General features: G+C 44.9%; 34 non-coding genes across 34 annotated transcripts; all 34 read right to left on the reverse strand.

Moving 5' to 3' along the window:
* Positions 1-186: 186 nt before the first annotated feature.
* trnas-gcu (transfer RNA serine (anticodon GCU)) lies at positions 187-257 on the reverse strand. Its single transcript has one exon. It is a non-coding gene; the product is annotated as a tRNA-Ser (tRNA).
* Positions 258-1,205: 948 nt separating this feature from the next.
* On the reverse strand, positions 1,206-1,276 carry trnag-gcc (transfer RNA glycine (anticodon GCC)). Its single transcript has one exon. It is a non-coding gene; the product is annotated as a tRNA-Gly (tRNA).
* Positions 1,277-1,848: 572 nt separating this feature from the next.
* Positions 1,849-1,919, reverse strand: trnag-gcc (transfer RNA glycine (anticodon GCC)). Its single transcript has one exon. It is a non-coding gene; the product is annotated as a tRNA-Gly (tRNA).
* Positions 1,920-3,035: 1,116 nt separating this feature from the next.
* trnag-gcc (transfer RNA glycine (anticodon GCC)) lies at positions 3,036-3,106 on the reverse strand. The gene has a single exon. It is a non-coding gene; the product is annotated as a tRNA-Gly (tRNA).
* Positions 3,107-4,681: 1,575 nt separating this feature from the next.
* On the reverse strand, positions 4,682-4,752 carry trnag-gcc (transfer RNA glycine (anticodon GCC)). The gene has a single exon. It is a non-coding gene; the product is annotated as a tRNA-Gly (tRNA).
* Positions 4,753-5,258: 506 nt separating this feature from the next.
* On the reverse strand, positions 5,259-5,329 carry trnag-gcc (transfer RNA glycine (anticodon GCC)). Its single transcript has one exon. It is a non-coding gene; the product is annotated as a tRNA-Gly (tRNA).
* Positions 5,330-5,808: 479 nt separating this feature from the next.
* On the reverse strand, positions 5,809-5,879 carry trnag-gcc (transfer RNA glycine (anticodon GCC)). Its single transcript has one exon. It is a non-coding gene; the product is annotated as a tRNA-Gly (tRNA).
* Positions 5,880-6,081: 202 nt separating this feature from the next.
* On the reverse strand, positions 6,082-6,152 carry trnas-gcu (transfer RNA serine (anticodon GCU)). Its single transcript has one exon. It is a non-coding gene; the product is annotated as a tRNA-Ser (tRNA).
* A 204-nt stretch (positions 6,153-6,356) lies between these two features.
* Positions 6,357-6,427, reverse strand: trnag-gcc (transfer RNA glycine (anticodon GCC)). Its single transcript has one exon. It is a non-coding gene; the product is annotated as a tRNA-Gly (tRNA).
* A 479-nt stretch (positions 6,428-6,906) lies between these two features.
* Positions 6,907-6,977, reverse strand: trnag-gcc (transfer RNA glycine (anticodon GCC)). Its single transcript has one exon. It is a non-coding gene; the product is annotated as a tRNA-Gly (tRNA).
* Positions 6,978-7,653: 676 nt separating this feature from the next.
* trnag-gcc (transfer RNA glycine (anticodon GCC)) lies at positions 7,654-7,724 on the reverse strand. Its single transcript has one exon. It is a non-coding gene; the product is annotated as a tRNA-Gly (tRNA).
* Positions 7,725-7,928: 204 nt separating this feature from the next.
* Positions 7,929-7,999, reverse strand: trnag-gcc (transfer RNA glycine (anticodon GCC)). Its single transcript has one exon. It is a non-coding gene; the product is annotated as a tRNA-Gly (tRNA).
* A 202-nt stretch (positions 8,000-8,201) lies between these two features.
* trnas-gcu (transfer RNA serine (anticodon GCU)) lies at positions 8,202-8,272 on the reverse strand. Its single transcript has one exon. It is a non-coding gene; the product is annotated as a tRNA-Ser (tRNA).
* A 202-nt stretch (positions 8,273-8,474) lies between these two features.
* Positions 8,475-8,545, reverse strand: trnas-gcu (transfer RNA serine (anticodon GCU)). The gene has a single exon. It is a non-coding gene; the product is annotated as a tRNA-Ser (tRNA).
* Positions 8,546-9,493: 948 nt separating this feature from the next.
* trnag-gcc (transfer RNA glycine (anticodon GCC)) lies at positions 9,494-9,564 on the reverse strand. Its single transcript has one exon. It is a non-coding gene; the product is annotated as a tRNA-Gly (tRNA).
* A 479-nt stretch (positions 9,565-10,043) lies between these two features.
* Positions 10,044-10,114, reverse strand: trnag-gcc (transfer RNA glycine (anticodon GCC)). The gene has a single exon. It is a non-coding gene; the product is annotated as a tRNA-Gly (tRNA).
* A 202-nt stretch (positions 10,115-10,316) lies between these two features.
* Positions 10,317-10,387, reverse strand: trnag-gcc (transfer RNA glycine (anticodon GCC)). The gene has a single exon. It is a non-coding gene; the product is annotated as a tRNA-Gly (tRNA).
* Positions 10,388-10,591: 204 nt separating this feature from the next.
* trnag-gcc (transfer RNA glycine (anticodon GCC)) lies at positions 10,592-10,662 on the reverse strand. The gene has a single exon. It is a non-coding gene; the product is annotated as a tRNA-Gly (tRNA).
* Positions 10,663-10,866: 204 nt separating this feature from the next.
* On the reverse strand, positions 10,867-10,937 carry trnag-gcc (transfer RNA glycine (anticodon GCC)). The gene has a single exon. It is a non-coding gene; the product is annotated as a tRNA-Gly (tRNA).
* Positions 10,938-11,428: 491 nt separating this feature from the next.
* On the reverse strand, positions 11,429-11,499 carry trnag-gcc (transfer RNA glycine (anticodon GCC)). The gene has a single exon. It is a non-coding gene; the product is annotated as a tRNA-Gly (tRNA).
* Positions 11,500-11,703: 204 nt separating this feature from the next.
* Positions 11,704-11,774, reverse strand: trnag-gcc (transfer RNA glycine (anticodon GCC)). Its single transcript has one exon. It is a non-coding gene; the product is annotated as a tRNA-Gly (tRNA).
* Positions 11,775-11,978: 204 nt separating this feature from the next.
* Positions 11,979-12,049, reverse strand: trnag-gcc (transfer RNA glycine (anticodon GCC)). Its single transcript has one exon. It is a non-coding gene; the product is annotated as a tRNA-Gly (tRNA).
* Positions 12,050-12,437: 388 nt separating this feature from the next.
* trnag-gcc (transfer RNA glycine (anticodon GCC)) lies at positions 12,438-12,508 on the reverse strand. Its single transcript has one exon. It is a non-coding gene; the product is annotated as a tRNA-Gly (tRNA).
* Positions 12,509-13,169: 661 nt separating this feature from the next.
* On the reverse strand, positions 13,170-13,240 carry trnag-gcc (transfer RNA glycine (anticodon GCC)). The gene has a single exon. It is a non-coding gene; the product is annotated as a tRNA-Gly (tRNA).
* Positions 13,241-14,629: 1,389 nt separating this feature from the next.
* On the reverse strand, positions 14,630-14,700 carry trnag-gcc (transfer RNA glycine (anticodon GCC)). Its single transcript has one exon. It is a non-coding gene; the product is annotated as a tRNA-Gly (tRNA).
* A 204-nt stretch (positions 14,701-14,904) lies between these two features.
* On the reverse strand, positions 14,905-14,975 carry trnag-gcc (transfer RNA glycine (anticodon GCC)). The gene has a single exon. It is a non-coding gene; the product is annotated as a tRNA-Gly (tRNA).
* Positions 14,976-15,913: 938 nt separating this feature from the next.
* On the reverse strand, positions 15,914-15,984 carry trnag-gcc (transfer RNA glycine (anticodon GCC)). The gene has a single exon. It is a non-coding gene; the product is annotated as a tRNA-Gly (tRNA).
* Positions 15,985-16,188: 204 nt separating this feature from the next.
* On the reverse strand, positions 16,189-16,259 carry trnag-gcc (transfer RNA glycine (anticodon GCC)). Its single transcript has one exon. It is a non-coding gene; the product is annotated as a tRNA-Gly (tRNA).
* Positions 16,260-16,763: 504 nt separating this feature from the next.
* On the reverse strand, positions 16,764-16,834 carry trnag-gcc (transfer RNA glycine (anticodon GCC)). The gene has a single exon. It is a non-coding gene; the product is annotated as a tRNA-Gly (tRNA).
* Positions 16,835-17,038: 204 nt separating this feature from the next.
* On the reverse strand, positions 17,039-17,109 carry trnag-gcc (transfer RNA glycine (anticodon GCC)). Its single transcript has one exon. It is a non-coding gene; the product is annotated as a tRNA-Gly (tRNA).
* Positions 17,110-17,313: 204 nt separating this feature from the next.
* On the reverse strand, positions 17,314-17,384 carry trnag-gcc (transfer RNA glycine (anticodon GCC)). The gene has a single exon. It is a non-coding gene; the product is annotated as a tRNA-Gly (tRNA).
* Positions 17,385-17,588: 204 nt separating this feature from the next.
* On the reverse strand, positions 17,589-17,659 carry trnag-gcc (transfer RNA glycine (anticodon GCC)). Its single transcript has one exon. It is a non-coding gene; the product is annotated as a tRNA-Gly (tRNA).
* A 193-nt stretch (positions 17,660-17,852) lies between these two features.
* Positions 17,853-17,923, reverse strand: trnag-gcc (transfer RNA glycine (anticodon GCC)). The gene has a single exon. It is a non-coding gene; the product is annotated as a tRNA-Gly (tRNA).
* A 386-nt stretch (positions 17,924-18,309) lies between these two features.
* trnag-gcc (transfer RNA glycine (anticodon GCC)) lies at positions 18,310-18,380 on the reverse strand. Its single transcript has one exon. It is a non-coding gene; the product is annotated as a tRNA-Gly (tRNA).
* Between the last annotated feature and the right edge of the window lie 174 nt (positions 18,381-18,554).

Here is an 18,554-nt window from a genome sequence, read left to right on the forward strand (position 1 = left end):
GTTTAGAAGCCCAACCTGCCGAACTCACCACACAACGTTTTTAATCGTTTTAAAATGTTTACTTTCATGAAATCAAGTCAAACATATCAAAACAGGAAAGCAGATTAAAAGCAGCTGACCACACTTCATCCAAAGACTACCTCGTGGAGCATTCTTACAAAGCTGTCATGAAGGTGCAGCCTCAATTGCATTGGCCGGGAATCGGACCCGGGTCTCCCGCGTAGCAGGCGAGAATTCTACCAATGAACCACCAATGCTTGTCTGTTAGGGCTAGTTTAGAAGCCCAACCTGCCGAACTCACCACACAATGTTTTTATTCGTTTTAAAATGTTTACTTTTATGAAATCAAGTCAAACATATCAAAACAGGAAAGCAGATTAAAAGCAGCTGACCACACTTCATCCAATACGACAACCTCGTGGAGCATTCTTACAAAGCTGTAATGAAGGAGCAGCCTCAATTGCATTGGCCGGGAATCGGACCCGGGTCTCCCGAACACAAGTTTTGAAATGTTGACTTTCATGAAATCAAGTCAAACATATCAAAACAGGATAGCAGATTAAAAGCAGCTGACCACACTTCATCCAAAAACACTACCTCGTGGAGCATTCTTACAAAGCTGTAATGAAGGAGCAGCCTCAATTGCATTGGCCGGGAATCGGACCCGGGTCTCCCACGTGGCAGGTGAGAATTCTACCACTGAACCACCAATGCTTGTCTGTTAGGGCTAGTTTAGAAGCCCTACCTGCCGAACTCACCACACGTTTTTAAGGGTAGCCGGAACACAAGTTTTGAAATGTTGACTTTCATAAAATCAAGTCAAAGATATCAAACCAGGAAAGCAGATTAAAAGCAGCTGACCACACTTCATCCAAAAAGACTACCTCGTGGAGGATTCTTACAAAGCTGTCATGAAGGAGCAGCCTCACTTGCATTGGCCAGGAATCGGACCAGAGTCCCCCGCGTGGCAGGCGAGAATTCTACCACTGAACCACCAATGCTTGTCTGTTAGGGCTAGTTTAGAAGCCCTACCTGCCGAACTCACCACACAACGTTTTTAATTGTTTTAAAATGTTGACTTTCATGAAATCAAGTCAAACATATCAAAACAGGAAAGCAGATTAAAAGCAGATGACCACACTTCATCCAAAATGACTACCTCGTGGAGCATTCTTACAAAGCTGTAATGAAGGAGCAGCCTCAATTGCATTGGCCGGGAATCGGACCCGGGTCTCCCGCGTGGCAGGCGAGAATTCTACCACTGAACCACCAATGCTTGTCTGTTAGAGCTAGTTTAGAAGCCCAACCTGCCGAACTCACCACACAACGTTTTTAATCGTTTTGAAATGTTGACTTTCATGAAATCAAGTCAAACATATCAAAACAGGAAAGCAGATTAAAAGCAGCTGACCACACTTCATCCAAAATGACTACCTCGTGGAGCATTCTTACAAAGCTGTAATGAAGGAGCAGCCTCAATTGCATAGGCCGGGAATCGGACCCGGGTCTCCCGAACAAAAGTTTTGAAATGTTGACTTTCATGAAATCAAGTCAAACATATCAAAACAGGAAAGCAGATTAAAAGCAGCTGACCACAGGTCTCCCGCGTGGCAGGCGAGAATTCTACCACTGAACCACCAATGCTTGTCTGTTAGGGCTAGTTTAGAAGCCCTACCTGCCGAACTCACCACACAACGTTTTTAATTGTTTTAAAATGTTGACTTTCATGAAATCAAGTCAAACATATCAAAACAGGAAAGCAGATTAAAAGCAGCTGACCACACTTCATCCAAAATGACTACCTCGTGGAGCATTCTTACAAAGCTGTAATGAAGGAGCAGCCTCAATTGCATTGGCCGGGAATCGGACCCGGGTCTCCCGCGTGGCAGGCGAGAATTCTACCACTGAACCACCAATGCTTGTCTGTTAGGGCTAGTTTAGAAGCCCAACCTGCCGAACTCACCACACAACGTTTTTAATCGTTTTGAAATGTTGACTTTCATGAAATCAAGTCAAACATATCAAAACAGGAAAGCAGATTAAAAGCAGCTGACCACACTTCATCCAAAGACTACCTCGTGGAGCATTCTTACAAAGCTGTCATGAAGGTGCAGCCTCAATTGCATTGGCCGGGAATCGGACCCGGGTCTCCCGCGTAGCAGGTGAGAATTCTACCAATGAACCACCAATGCTTGTCTGTTAGGGCTAGTTTAGAAGCCCTACCTGACGAACTCACCACACAACGTTTTTAATCGTTTTAAAATGTTGACTTTCCTGAAATCAAGTCAAACATATCAAAACAGGAAAGCAGATTAAAAGCAGCTGACCACACTTCATCCAAAATGACTACCTCGTGGAGCATTCTTACAAAGCTGTAATGAAGGAGCAGCCTCAATTGCATTGGCCGGGAATCGTACCCGGGTCTCCCGAACACAAGTTTTGAAATGTTGACTTTCATGAAATCAAGTCAATCATATCAAAACAGGAAAGCAGATTAAAAGCAGCTGACCACACTTCATCCAAAATGACTACCTCGTGGAGCATTCTTACAAAGCTGTAATGAAGGAGCAGCCTCAATTGCATTGGCCGGGAATCGGACCCGGGTCTCCCGAACACAAGTTTTGAAATGTTGACTTTCATGAAATCAAGTCAAACATATCAAAACAGGAAAGCAGATTAAAAGCAGCTGACCACACTTCATCCAAAAAGACTACCTCATGGAGCATTCTTACAAAGCTGTCATAAAGGAGCAGCCTCAATTGCATTGGCCGGGAATCGGACCCGGATCTCCCGCGTGGCAGGCGAGAATTCTACCACTGAACCACCAATGCTTGTCTGTTAGGGCTAGTTTAGAAGCCCTACCTGCCGAACTCACCACACAACGTTTTTAATGGTTTTAAAATGTTGACTTTCCTGAAATCAAGTCAAACATATCAAAACAGGAAAGCAGATTAAAAGCAGCTGACCACACTTCATCCAAAAAGACTACCTCATGGAGCATTCTTACAAAACTGTCATAAAGGAGCAGCCTCAATTGCATTGGCCGGGAATCGGACCCGGGTCTCCCGCGTGGCAGGCGAGAATTCTACCACTGAACCACCAATGCTTGTCTGTTAGGGCTAGTTTAGAAGCCCTACCTGCCGAACTCACCACACAACGATTTTAATCGTTTTAAAATGTTGACTTTCATGAAATCAAGTCAAACATATCAAAGCAGGAAAGCAGATTAAAAGCAGCTGACCACACTTCATCCAAAATGACTACCTCGTGGAGCATTCTTACAAAGCTGTAATGAAGGAGCAGCCTCAATTGCATTGGCCGGGAATCGTACCCGGGTCTCCCGAACACAAGTTTTGAAATGTTGACTTTCATGAAATCAAGTCAATCATATCAAAACAGGAAAGCAGATTAAAAGCAGCTGACCACACTTCATCCAAAATGACTACCTCGTGGAGCATTCTTAAAAAGCTGTAATGAAGGAGCAGCCTCAATTGCATTGGCCGGGAATCGGACCCGGGTCTCCCGAACACAAGTTTTGAAATGTTGACTTTCATGAAATCAAGTCAAACATATCAAAACAGGAAAGCAGATTAAAAGCAGCTGACCACACTTCATCCAAAAAGACTACCTCATGGAGCATTCTTACAAAGCTGTCATAAAGGAGCAGCCTCAATTGCATTGGCCGGGAATCGGACCCGGATCTCCCGCGTGGCAGGCGAGAATTCTACCACTGAACCACCAATGCTTGTCTGTTAGGGCTAGTTTAGAAGCCGTACCTGCCGAACTCACCACACAACGTTTTTAATCGTTTTAAAATGTTGACTTTCCTGAAATCAAGTCAAACATATCAAAACAGGAAAGCAGATTAAAAGCAGCTGACCACACTTCATCCAAAAAGACTACCTCATGGAGCATTCTTACAAAGCTGTCATAAAGGAGCAGCCTCAATTGCATTGGCCGGGAATCGGACCCGGGTCTCCCGCGTGGCAGGAGAGAATTCTACCACTGAACCACCAATGCTTGTCTGTTAGGGCTAGTTTAGAAGCCCTACCTGCCGAACTCACCACACAACGTTTTTAATGGTTTTAAAATGTTGACTTTCCTGAAATCAAGTCAAACATATCAAAACAGGAAAGCAGATTAAAAGCAGCTGACCACACTTCATCCAAAATGACTACCTCGTGGAGCATTCTTACAAAGCTGTAATGAAGGAGCAGCCTCAATTGCATTGGCCGGGAATCGGACCCGGGTCTCCCGAACACAAGTTTTGAAATGTTGACTTTCATGAAATCAAGTCAAACATATCAAAACAGGAAAGCAGATTAAAAGCAGCTGACCACACTTCATCCAAAAAGACTACCTCATGGAGCATTCTTACAAAGCTGTCATAAAGGAGCAGCCTCAATTGCATTGGCCGGGAATTGGACCCGGGTCTCCCGCGTGGCAGGCGAGAATTCTACCACTGAACCACCAATGCTTGTTTGTTAGGGCTAGTTTAGAAGCCCTACCTGCCGAACTCACCACACAACGTTTTTAATCGTTTTAAAATGTTGACTTTCCTGAAATCAAGTCAAACATATCAAAACAGGAAAGCAGATTAAAAGCAGCTGACCACACTTCATCCAAAAAGACTACCTCGTGGAGCATTCTTACAAAGCTGTAATGAAGGAGCAGCCTCAATTGCATTGGCCGGGAATCGGACCCGGGTCTCCCGCGTGGCAGGCGAGAATTCTACCACTGAACCACCAATGCTTGTCTGTTAGGGCTAGTTTAGAAGCCCTACCTGCCGAACTCACCACACAACGTTTTTAAGCGTAGCCAGAACACAAGTTTTGAAATGTTGACTTTCATGAAATCAAGTCAAACATATCAAAACAGGAAAGCAGATTAAAAGCAGCTGACCACACTTCATCCAAAAAGACCACCTCATGGAGCATTCTTACAAAGCTGTCATGAAGGAGCAGCCTCAATTGTATTGGCCGGGAATCGGACCCGGGTCTCCCGCGTGGCAGGTGAGAATTCTACCACTGAACCACCAATGCTTGTCTGTTAGGGCTAGTTTAGAAGCCCTACCTGCCGAACTCACCACACGTTTTTAAGCGTAGCCAGAACACAAGTTTTGAAATGTTGACTTTCATGAAATCAAGTCAAACATATCAAAACAGGAAAGCAGATTAAAAGCAGCTGACCACACTTCATCCAAAAAGACTACCTCGTGGAGCATTCTTACAAAGCTGTCATGAAGGAGCAGCCTCAATTGCATTGGCCGGGAATCGGACCCGGGTCTCCCGCGTGGCAGGCGAGAATTCTACCACTGAACCACCAATGCTTGTCTGTTAGGCTTAGTTTAGAAGCCCTACCTGCCGAACTCACCACACAACGTTTTTAATCGTTTTAAAATGTTGACTTTCATGAAATCAAGTCAAACATATCAAAACAGGAAAGCAGATTAAAAGCAGCTGACCACACTTCATCCAAAAAGACTACCTCGTGGAGCATTCTTACAAAGCTGTAATGAAGGAGCAGCCTCAATTGCATTGGCCGTGAATCGGACCCGGGTCTCCCGCGTGGCAGGCGAGAATTCTACCACTGAACCACCAATGCTTGTCTGTTAGGGCTAGTTTAGAAGCCCTACCTGCCGAACTCACCACACAACGTTTTTAATCGTTTTAAAATGTTGACTTTCATGAAATCAAGTCAAACATATCAAAACAGGAAAGCAGATTAAAAGCAGCTGACCACACTTCATCCAAAATGACTACCTCGTGGAGCATTCTTACAAAGCTGTAATGAAGGAGCAGCCTCAATTGCATTGGCCGGGAATCGGACCCGGGTCTCCCGCGTGGCAGGCGAGAATTCTACCACTGAACCACCAATGCTTGTCTGTTAGGGCTAGTTTAGAAGCCCTACCTGCCGAACTCACCACACAACGTTTTTAATCGTTTTAAAATGTTTACTTTCATGAAATCAAGTCAAACATATCAAAACAGGAAAGCAGATTAAAAGCAGCTGACCACACTTCATCCAAAGACTACCTTGTGGAGCATTCTTACAAAGCTGTCATGAAGGTGCAGCCTCAATTGCATTGGCCGGGAATCGGACCCGGGTCTCCCGCGTAGCAGGCGAGAATTCTACCACTGAACCACCAATGCTTGTCTGTTAGGGCTAGTTTAGAAGCCCTACCTGACGAACTCACCACACAACGTTTTTAATCGTTTTAAAATGTTGACTTTCCTGAAATCAAGTCAAACATATCAAAACAGGAAAGCAGATTAAAAGCAGCTGACCACACTTCATCCAAAATGACTACCTCGTGGAGCATTCTTACAAAGCTGTAATGAAGGAGCAGCCTCAATTGCATTGGCCGGGAATCGGACCCGGGTCTCCCGCGTGGCAGGCGAGAATTCTACCACTGAACCACCAATGCTTGTCTGTTAGGGCTAGTTTAGAAGCCCTACCTGCCGAACTCACCACACAACGTTTTTAATCGTTTTGAAATGTTGACTTTCCTGAAATCAAGTCAAACATATCAAAACAGGAAAGCAGATTAAAAGCAGCTGACCACACTTCATCCAAAATGACTACCTCGTGGAGCATTCTTACAAAGCTGTAATGAAGGAGCAGCCTAAATTGCTTTGGCCGGGAATCGGACCCGGGTCTCCCGCGTGGCAGGCGAGAATTCTACCACTGAACCACCAATGCTTGTCTGTTAGGGCTAGTTTAGAAGCCCTACCTGCCGAACTCACCACACAACGTTTTTAATCGTTTTAAAATGTTTACTTTCATGAAATCAAGTCAAACATATCAAAACAGGAAAGCAGATTAAAAGCAGCTGACCACACTTCATCCAAAATGACTACCTCGTGGAGCATTCTTACAAAGCTGTAATGAAGGAGCAGCCTCAATTGCATTGGCCGGGAATCGGACCCGGGTCTCCCGCGTGGCAGGCGAGAATTCTACCACTGAACCACCAATGCTTGTCTGTTAGGGCTAGTTTAGAAGCCCTACCTGCCGAACTCACCACACAACGTTTTTAATCGTTTTAAAATGTTGACTTTCATGAAATCAAGTCAAACATATCAAAACAGGAAAGCAGATTAAAAGCAGCTGACCACACTTCATCCAAAAAGACTACCTCATGGAGCATTCTTACAAAGCTGTCATGAAGGAGCAGCCTCAATTGCATTGGCCAGTAATCAGGCCCGGGTCTCCCGCGTGGCAGGCGAGAATTCTACCACTGAACCACCAATGCTTGTCTGTTAAGGTTAGTTTAGAAGCCCTACCTGCCGAACTCACCACACAACGTTTTTAATCGTAGCCGGAACACAAGTTTTGAAATGTTGACTTTCATGAAATCAAGTCAAACATATCAAAACAGGAAAGCAGATTAAAAGCAGCTCACCACACTTCATCCAAAATGACTACCTCGTGGAGCATTCTTACAAAGCTGTAATGAAGGAGCAGCCTCAATTGCATTGGCCGGGAATCGGACCCGGGTCTCCCGAACACAAGTTTTGAAATGTTGACTTTCATGAAATCAAGTCAAACATATCAAAACAGGAAAGCAGATTAAAAGCAGCTGACCACACTTCATCCAAAATGACTACCTCGTGGAGCATTCTTACAAAGCTGTAATGAAGGAGCAGCCTCAATTGCATTGGCCGGGAATCGGACCCGGGTCTCCCGCGTGGCAGGCGAGAATTCTACCACTGAACCACCAATGCTTGTCTGTTAGGGCTAGTTTAGAAGCCCTACCTGCCGAACTCACCACACAACGTTTTTAATCGTTTTAAAATGTTGACTTTCCTGAAATCAAGTCAAACATATCAAAACAGGAAAGCAGATTAAAAGCAGCTGACCACACTTCATCCAAAATGACTACCTCGTGGAGCATTCTTACAAAGCTGTAATGAAGGAGCAGCCTCAATTGCATTGGCCGGGAATCGGACCCGGGTCTCCCGCGTGGCAGGCGAGAATTCTACCACTGAACCACCAATGCTTGTCTGTTAGGGCTAGTTTAGAAGCCCTACCTGCCGAACTCACCACACAACGTTTTTAATCGTTTTAAAATGTTTACTTTCATGAAATCAAGTCAAACATATCAAAACAGGAAAGCAGATTAAAAGCAGCTGACCACACTTCATCCAAAGACTACCTCGTGGAGCATTCTTACAAAGCTGTCATGAAGGTGCAGCCTCAATTGCATTGGCCGGGAATCGGACCCGGGTCTCCCCCGTAGCAGGCGAGAATTCTACCACTGAACCACCAATGCTTGTCTGTTAGGGCTAGTTTAGAAGCCCTACCTGCCGAACTCACCACACAACGTTTTTAATCGTTTTAAAATGTTTACTTTCATGAAATCAAGTCAAACATATCAAAACAGGAAAGCAGATTAAAAGCAGCTGACCACACTTCATCCAAAGACTACCTCGTGGAGCATTCTTACAAAGCTGTCATGAAGGTGCAGCCTCAATTGCATTGGCCGGGAATCGGACCCGGGTCTCCCGCGTAGCAGGCGAGAATTCTACCAATGAACCACCAATGCTTGTCTGTTAGGGCTAGTTTAGAAGCCCAACCTGCCGAACTCACCACACAATGTTTTTATTCGTTTTAAAATGTTTACTTTTATGAAATCAAATCAAACATATCAAAACAGGAAAGCAGATTAAAAGCAGCTGACCACACTTCATCCAATACGACAACCTCGTGGAGCATTCTTACAAAGCTGTAATGAAGGAGCAGCCTCAATTGCATTGGCCGGGAATCGGACCCGGGTCTCCCGAACACAAGTTTTGAAATGTTGACTTTCATGAAATCAAGTCAAACATATCAAAACAGGATAGCAGATTAAAAGCAGCTGACCACACTTCATCCAAAAACACTACCTCGTGGAGCATTCTTACAAAGCTGTAATGAAGGAGCAGCCTCAATTGCATTGGCCGGGAATCGGACCCGGGTCTCCCACGTGGCAGGTGAGAATTCTACCACTGAACCACCAATGCTTGTCTGTTAGGGCTAGTTTAGAAGCCCTACCTGCCGAACTCACCACACGTTTTTAAGGGTAGCCGGAACACAAGTTTTGAAATGTTGACTTTCATAAAATCAAGTCAAAGATATCAAACCAGGAAAGCAGATTAAAAGCAGCTGACCACACTTCATCCAAAAAGACTACCTCGTGGAGGATTCTTACAAAGCTGTCATGAAGGAGCAGCCTCACTTGCATTGGCCAGGAATCGGACCCGAGTCCCCCGCGTGGCAGGCGAGAATTCTACCACTGAACCACCAATGCTTGTCTGTTAGGGCTAGTTTAGAAGCCCTACCTGCCGAACTCACCACACAACGTTTTTAATCGTTTTAAAATGTTGACTTTCCTGAAATCAAGTCAAACATATCAAAACAGGAAAGCAGATTAAAAGCAGATGACCACACTTCATCCAAAATGACTACCTCGTGGAGCATTCTTACAAAGCTGTAATGAAGGAGCAGCCTCAATTGCATTGGCCGGGAATCGGACCCGGGTCTCCCGCGTGGCAGGCGAGAATTCTACCACTGAACCACCAATGCTTGTCTGTTAGAGCTAGTTTAGAAGCCCTACCTGCCGAACTCACCACACAACGTTTTTAATCGTTTTAAAATGTTGACTTTCATGAAATCAAGTCAAACATATCAAAACAGGAAAGCAGATTAAAAGCAGCTGACCACACTTCATCCAAAATGACTACCTCGTGGAGCATTCTTACAAAGCTGTAATGAAGGAGCAGCCTCAATTGCATAGGCCGGGAATCGGACCCGGGTCTCCCGCGTGGCAGGCGAGAATTCTACCACTGAACCACCAATGCTTGTCTGTTAGGGCTAGTTTAGAAGCCCTACCTGCCGAACTCACCACACAACGTTTTTAATCGTTTTAAAATGTTGACTTTCATGAAATCAAGTCAAACATATCAAAACAGGAAAGCAGATTAAAAGCAGCTGACCACACTTCATCCAAAATGACTACCTCGTGGAGCATTCTTACAAAGCTGTAATGAAGGAGCAGCCTCAATTGCATTGGCCGGGAATCGGACCCGGGTCTCCCGCGTGGCAGGCGAGAATTCTACCACTGAACCACCAATGCTTGTCTGTTAGGGCTAGTTTAGAAGCCCTACCTGCCGAACTCACCACACAACGTTTTTAATCGTTTTAAAATGTTGACTTTCATGAAATCAAGTCAAACATATCAAAACAGGAAAGCAGATTAAAAGCAGCTGACCACACTTCATCCAAAGACTACCTCGTGGAGCATTCTTACAAAGCTGTCATGAAGGTGCAGCCTCAATTGCATTGGCCGGGAATCGGACCCGGGTCTCCCGCGTGGCAGGCGAGAATTCTACCACTGAACCACCAATGCTTGTCTGTTAGGGCTAGTTTAGAAGCCCTACCTGCCGAACTCACCACACAACGTTTTTAATCGTTTTAAAATGTTGACTTTCCTGAAATCAAGTCAAACATATCAAAACAGGAAAGCAGATTAAAAGCAGCTGACCACACTTCATCCAAAATGACTACCTCGTGGAGCATTCTTACAAAGCTGTAATGAAGGAGCAGCCTCAATTGCATTGGCCGGGAATCGGACCCGGGTCTCCCGCGTGGCAGGCGAGAATTCTACCACTGAACCACCAATGCTTGTCTGTTAGGGCTAGTTTAGAAGCCCTACCTGCCGAACTCACCACACAACGTTTTTAATCGTTTTAAAATGTTGACTTTCATGAAATCAAGTCAAACATATCAAAACAGGAAAGCAGATTAAAAGCAGCTGACCACACTTCATCCAAAATGACTACCTCGTGGAGCATTCTTACAAAGCTGTAATGAAGGAGCAGCCTCAATTGCATTGGCCGGGAATCGGACCCGGGTCTCCCGCGTGGCAGGCGAGAATTCTACCACTGAACCACCAATGCTTGTCTGTTAGGGCTAGTTTAGAAGCCCTACCTGCCGAACTCACCACACAACGTTTTTAATCGTTTTAAAATGTTTACTTTCATGAAATCAAGTCAAACATATCAAAACAGGAAAGCAGATTAAAAGCAGCTGACCACACTTCATCCAAAAAGACTACCTCATGGAGCATTCTTACAAAGCTGTCATGAAGGAGCAGCCTCAATTGCATTGGCCAGTAATCAGACCCGGGTCTCCCGCGTGGCTGGCGAGAATTCTACCACTGAACCACCAATGCTTGTCTGTTAGGGTTAGTTTAGAAGCCCTACTTGCCGAACTCACCACACGTTTTTAATCGTAGCCGGAACACAAGTTTTGAAATGTTGACTTTCATGAAATCAAGTCAAACATATCAAAACAGGAAAGCAGATTAAAAGCAGCTCACCACACTTCATCCAAAATGACTACCTCGTGGAGCATTCTTACAAAGCTGTAATGAAGGAGCAGCCTCAATTGCATTGGCCGGGAATCGGACCCGGGTCTCCCGCGTGGCAGGCGAGAATTCTACCACTGAACCACCAATGCTTGTCTGTTAGGGCTAGTTTAGAAGCCCTACCTGCCGAACTCACCACACAACGTTTTTAATCGTTTTAAAATGTTGACTTTCATTAAATCAAGTCAAACATATCAAAACAGGAAAGCAGATTAAAAGCAGATGACCACACTTCATCCAATACGACTACCTCGTGGAGCATTCTTACAAAGCTGTAATGAAGGAGCAGCCTCAATTGCATTGGCCGGGAATCGGACCCGGGTCTCCCGCGTGGCAGGCGAGAATTCTACCACTGAACCACCAATGCTTGTCTGTTAGGGCTAGTTTAGAAGCCCTACCTGCCGAACTCACCACACAACGTTTTTAATCGTTTTAAAATGTTTACTTTCATGAATTCAAGTCAAACATATCAAAACAGGAAAGCAGATTAAAAGCAGCTGACCACACTTCATCCAATACGACTACCTCGTGGAGCATTCTTACAAAGCTGTCATTAAGGTGCAGCCTCAATTGCATTGGCCGGGAATCGGACCCGGGTCTCCCGCGTGGCAGGCGAGAATTCTACCACTGAACCACCAATGCTTGTCTGTTAGGGCTAGTTTAGAAGCCCTACCTGCCGAACTCACCACACAACGTTTTTAATCGTTTTAAAATGTTGACTTTCCTGAAATCAAGTCAAACATATCAAAACAGGAAAGCAGATTAAAAGCAGCTGACCACACTTCATCCAAAATACGACTACCTCGTGGAGCATTCTTACAAAGCTGTAATGAAGGAGCAGCCTCAATTGCATTGGCCGGGAATCGGACCCGGGTCTCCCCAACACAAGTTTTGAAATGTTGACTTTCCTGAAATCAAGTCAAACATATCAAAACAGGAAAGCAGATTAAAAGCAGCTGACCACACTTCATCCAAAAAGAATACCTTGTGGAGCATTCTTACAAAGCTGTAATGAAGGAGCAGCCTCAATTGCATTGGCCGGGAATCGGACCCGGGTCTCCCGCGTGGCAGGCGAGAATTCTACCACTGAACCACCAATGCTTGTCTGTTAGGGCTAGTTTAGAAGCCCTACCTGCCGAACTCACCACACAACGTTTTTAATCGTTTTAAAATGTTGACTTTCCTGAAATCAAGTCAAACATATCAAAACAGGAAAGCAGATTAAAAGCAGCTGACCACACTTCATCCAAAAAGACTACCTCGTGGAGCATTCTTACAAAGCTGTAATGAAGGAGCAGCCTCAATTGCATTGGCCGGGAATCGGACCCGGGTCTCCCGCGTGGCAGGCAAGAATTCTACCACTGAACCACCAATGCTTGTCTGTTAGGGCTAGTTTAGAAGCCCTACCTGCCGAACTCACCACACAACGTTTTTAATCGTTTTAAAATGTTGACTTTCATGAAATCAAGTCAAACATATCAAAACAGGAAAGCAGATTAAAAGCAGCTGACCACACTTCATCCAAAATGACTACCTCGTGGAGCATTCTTACAAAGCTGTAATGAAGGAGCAGCCTCAATTGCATTGGCCGGGAATCGGACCCGGGTCTCCCCAACACAAGTTTTGAAATGTTGACTTTCCTGAAATCAAGTCAAACATATCAAAACAGGAAAGCAGATTAAAAGCAGCTGACCACACTTCATCCAAAATGACTACCTCGTGGAGCATTCTTACAAAGATGTAATGAAGGAGCAGCCTTAATTGCATTGGCCGGGAATCGGACCCGGGTCTCCCGCGTGGCAGGCGAGAATTCTACCACTGAACCACCAATGCTTGTCTGTTAGGGCTAGTTTAGAAGCCCTACCTGCCGAACTCACCACACAACGTTTTTAATCGTTTTAAAATGTTGACTTTCATGAAATCAAGTCAAACATATCAAAACAGGAAAGCAGATTAAAAGCAGCTGACCACACTTCATCCAAAATGACTACCTCGTGGAGCATTCTTACAAAGCTGTAATGAAGGAGCAGCCTCAATTGCATTGGCCGGGAATCGTACCCGGGTCTCCCGAACACAAGTTTTGAAATGTTGACTTTCATGAAATCAAGTCAATCATATCAAAACAGGAAAGCAGATTAAAAGCAGCTGACCACACTTCATCCAAAATGACTACCTCGTGGAGCATTCTTACAAAGCTGTAATGAAGGAGCAGCCTCAATTGCATTGGCCGGGAATCGGACCCGGGTCTCCCGAAAACAAGTTTTGAAATGTTGACTTTCATGAAATCAAGTCAAACATATCAAAACAGGAAAGCAGATTAAAAGCAGCTGACCACACTTCATCCAAAATGACTACCTCGTGGAGCATTCTTACAAAGCTGTAATGAAGGAGCAGCCTCCATTGCATTGGCCGGGAATCGGACCCGGGTCTCCCGAACACAAGTTTTGAAATGTTGACTTTCATGAAATCAAGTCAAACATATCAAAACAGGAAAGCAGATTAAAAGCAGCTGACCACACTTCATCCAAAAAGACTACCTCATGGAGCATTCTTACAAAGCTGTCATAAAGGAGCAGCCTCAATTGCATTGGCCAGATATCGGACCCGGGTCTCCCGCGTGGCAGGCGAGAATTCTACCACTGAACCACCAATGCTTGTCTGTTAGGGCTAGTTTAGAAGCCCTACCTGCCGAACTCACCACACAACGTTTTTAATCGTTTTAAAATGTTGACTTTCCTGAAATCAAGTCAAACATATCAAAACAGGAAAGCAGATTAAAAGCAGCTGACCACACTTCATCCAAAATGACTACCTCGTGGAGCATTCTTACAAAGCTGTAATGAAGGAGCAGCCTCAATTGCATTGGCCGGGAATCGTACCCGGGTCTCCCGAACACAAGTTTTGAAATGTTGACTTTCATGAAATCAAGTCAATCATATCAAAACAGGAAAGCAGATTAAAAGCAGCTGACCACACTTCATCCAAAATGACTACCTCGTGGAGCATTCTTACAAAGCTGTAATGAAGGAGCAGCCTCAATTGCATTGGCCGGGAATCGGACCCGGGTCTCCCGAACACAAGTTTTGAAATGTTGACTTTCATGAAATCAAGTCAAACATATCAAAACAGGAAAGCAGATTAAAAGCAGCTGACCACACTTCATCCAAAAAGACTACCTCATGGAGCATTCTTACAAAGCTGTCATAAAGGAGCAGCCTCAATTGCATTGGCCGGGAATCGGACCCGGGTCTCCCGCGTGGCAGGCGAGAATTCTACCACTGAACCACCAATGCTTGTCTGTTAGGGCTAGTTTAGAAGCCCTACCTGCCGAACTCACCACACAACGTTTTTAATCGTTTTAAAATGTTGACTTTCCTGAAATCAAGTCAAACATATCAAAACAGGAAAGCAGATTAAAAGCAGCTGACCACACTTCATCCAAAAAGACTACCTCATGGAGCATTCTTACAAAGCTGTAATGAAGGAGCAGCCTCAATTGCATTGGCCGGGAATCGGACCCGGGTCTCCCGCGTGGCAGGCGAGAATTCTACCACTGAACCACCAATGCTTGTCTGTTAGGGCTAGTTTAGAAGCCCTACCTGCCGAACTCACCACACAACGTTTTTAATCGTTTTAAAATGTTGACTTTCCTGAAATCAAGTCAAACATATCAAAACAGGAAAGCAGATTAAAAGCAGCTGACCACACTTCATCCAAAATGACTACCTCGTGGAGCATTCTTACAAAGCTGTAATGAAGGAGCAGCCTCAATTGCATTGGCCGGGAATCGGACCCGGGTCTCCCGAACACAAGTTTTGAAATGTTGACTTTCATGAAATCAAGTCAAACATATCAAAACAGGAAAGCAGATTAAAAGCAGCTGACCACACTTCATCCAAAAAGACTACCTCGTGGAGCATTCTTACAAAGCTGTAATGAAGGAGCAGCCTCAATTGCATTGGCCGGGAATCGGACCCGGGTCTCCCGCGTGGCAAGCGAGAATTCTACCACTGAACCACCGATGCTTGTCTGTTAGGTCTAGTTTAGAAGCCCAACCTGCCGAACTCACCACACAACGTTTTTAATCGTTTTGAAATGTTGACTTTCATGAAATCAAGTCAAACATATCAAAACAGGAAAGCAGATTAAAAGCAGCTGACCACACTTCATCCAAAATGACTACCTCGTGGAGCATTCTTACAAAAGCTGTAATGAAGGAGCAGCCTCAAATTGCTTTGGCCGGGAATCGGACCCGGGTCTCCCGCGTGGCAGGCGAGAATTCTACCACTGAACCACCAATGCTTGTCTGTTAGGGCTAGTTTAGAAGCCCTACCTGCCGAACTCACCACACAACGTTTTTAATCGTTTTAAAATGTTTACTTTCATGAAATCAAGTCAAACATATCAAAACAGGAAAGCAGATTAAAAGCAGCTGACCACACTTCATCCAAAAAGACTACCTCGTGGAGCATTCTTACAAAGCTGTAATGAAGGAGCAGCCTCAATTGCATTGGCCGGGAATCGGACCCGGGTCTCCCGCGTGGCAGGCGAGAATTCTACCACTGAACCACCAATGCTTGTCTGTTAGGGCTAGTTTAGAAGCCCTACCTGCCGAACTCACCACACAACGTTTTTAATCGTTTTAAAATGTTGACTTTCCTGAAATCAAGTCAAACATATCAAAACAGGAAAGCAGATTAAAAGCAGCTGACCACACTTCATCCAAAATGACTACCTCGTGGAGCATTCTTACAAAGCTGTAATGAAGGAGCAGCCTCAATTGCATTGGCCGGGAATCGGACCCGGGTCTCCCGCGTGGCAGGCGAGAATTCTACCACTGAACCACCAATGCTTGTCTGTTAGGGCTAGTTTAGAAGCCCTACCTGCCGAACTCACCACACGTTTTTTAGCGTAGCCAGAACACAAGTTTTGAAATGTTGACTTTCATGAAATCAAGTCAAACATATCAAAACAGGAAAGCAGATTAAAAGCAGCTGACCACACTTCATCCAAAAAGACCACCTCATGGAGCAATTCTTACAAAGCTGTCATGAAGGAGCAGCCTCAATTGTATTGGCTGGGAATCGGACCCGTGTCTCCCGCGTGGCAGGTGAGAATTCTACCACTGAACCACCAATGCTTGTCTGTTAGGGCTAGTTTAGAAGCCCTACCTGCCGAACTCACCACACGTTTTTAAGCGTAGCCAGAACACAAGTTTTGAAATGTTGACTTTCCTGAAATCAAGTCAAACATATCAAAACAGGAAAGCAGATTAAAAGCAGCTGACCACACTTCATCCAAAAAGACTACCTCGTGGAGCATTCTTACAAAGCTGTCATGAAGGAGCAGCCTCAATTGCATTGGCCGGGAATCGGACCCGGGTCTCCCGCGTGGCAGGCGAGAATTCTACCACTGAACCACCAATGCTTGTCTGTTAGGGCTAGTTTAGAAGCCCTACCTGCCGAACTCACCACACAACGTTTTTAATCGTTTTAAAATGTTGACTTTCCTGAAATCAAGTCAAACATATCAAAACAGGAAAGCAGATTAAAAGCAGCTGACCACACTTCATCCAAAAAGACTACCTCGTGGAGCATTCTTACAAAGCTGTAATGAAGGAGCAGCCTCAATTGCATTGGCCGGGAATCGGACCCGGGTCTCCCGCGTGGCAGGCGAGAATTCTACCACTGAACCACCAATGCTTGTCTGTTAGGGCTAGTTTAGAAGCCCTACCTGCCGAACTCACCACACAACGTTTTTAATCGTTTTAAAATGTTGACTTTCCTGAAATCAAGTCAAACATATCAAAACAGGAAAGCAGATTAAAAGCAGCTGACCACACTTCATCCAATACGACTACCTCGTGGAGCATTCTTACAAAGCTGTAATAAAGGAGCAGCCTCAATTGCATTGGCCGGGAATCGGACCCGGGTCTCCCGCGTGGCAGGCGAGAATTCTACCACTGAACCACCAATGCTTGTCTGTTAGGGCTAGTTTAGAAGCCCTACCTGCCGAACTCACCACACAACGTTTTTAATCGTTTTAAAATGTTTACTTTCATGAAATCAAGTCAAACATATCAAAACAGGAAAGCAGATTAAAAGCAGCTGACCACACTTCATCCAATACGACTACCTCGTGGAGCATTCTTACAAAGCTGTAATGAAGGAGCAGCCTCAATTGCATTGGCCGGGAATCGGACCCGGGTCTCCCGCGTGGCAGGCGAGAATTCTACCACTGAACCACCAATGCTTGTCTGTTAGGGCTAGTTTAGAAGCCCTACCTGCCGAACTCACCACACAACGTTTTTAATCGTTTTAAAATGTTTACTTTCATGAATTCAAGTCAAACATATCAAAACAGGAAAGCAGACGACCACACTTCATCCAATACGACTACCTCGTGGAGCATTCTTACAAAGCTGTAATGAAGGAGCAGCCTCAATTGCATTGGCCGGGAATCGGACCCGGGTCTCCCGCGTGGCAGGCGAGAATTCTACCACTGAACCACCAATGCTTGTCTGTTAGGGCTAGTTTAGAAGCCCTACCTGCCGAACTCACCACACAACGTTTTTAATCGTTTTAAAATGTTGACTTTCCTGAAATCAAGTCAAACATATCAAAACAGGAAAGCAGATTAAAAGCAGCTGACCACACTTCATCCAAAATGACTACCTCGTGGAGCATTCTTACAAAGCTGTAATGAAGGAGCAGCCTCAATTGCATTGGCTGGGAATCGGACCCGGGTCTCCCCAACACAAGTTTTGAAATGTTGACTTTCCTGAAATCAAGTCAAACATATCAAAACAGGAAAGCAGATTAAAAGCAGCTGACCACACTTCATCCAAAATGACTACCTCGTGGAGCATTCTTACAAAGATGTAATGAAGGAGCAGCCTCAATTGCATTGGCCGGGAATCGGACCCGGGTCTCCCGCGTGGCAGGCGAGAATTCTACCACTGAACCACCAATGCTTGTCTGTTAGGGCTAGTTTAGAAGCCCTACCTGCCGAACTCACCACACAACGTTTTTAATCGTTTTAAAATGTTGACTTTCCTGAAATCAAGTCAAACATATCAAAACAGGAAAGCAGATTAAAAGCAGCTGACCACACTTCATCCAAAAAGACTACCTCGTGGAGCATTCTT

This window comes from Misgurnus anguillicaudatus, chromosome 9, assembly GCF_027580225.2.
Source record: "Misgurnus anguillicaudatus chromosome 9, ASM2758022v2, whole genome shotgun sequence".
Lineage (NCBI taxonomy): Eukaryota > Metazoa > Chordata > Actinopteri > Cypriniformes > Cobitidae > Misgurnus > Misgurnus anguillicaudatus.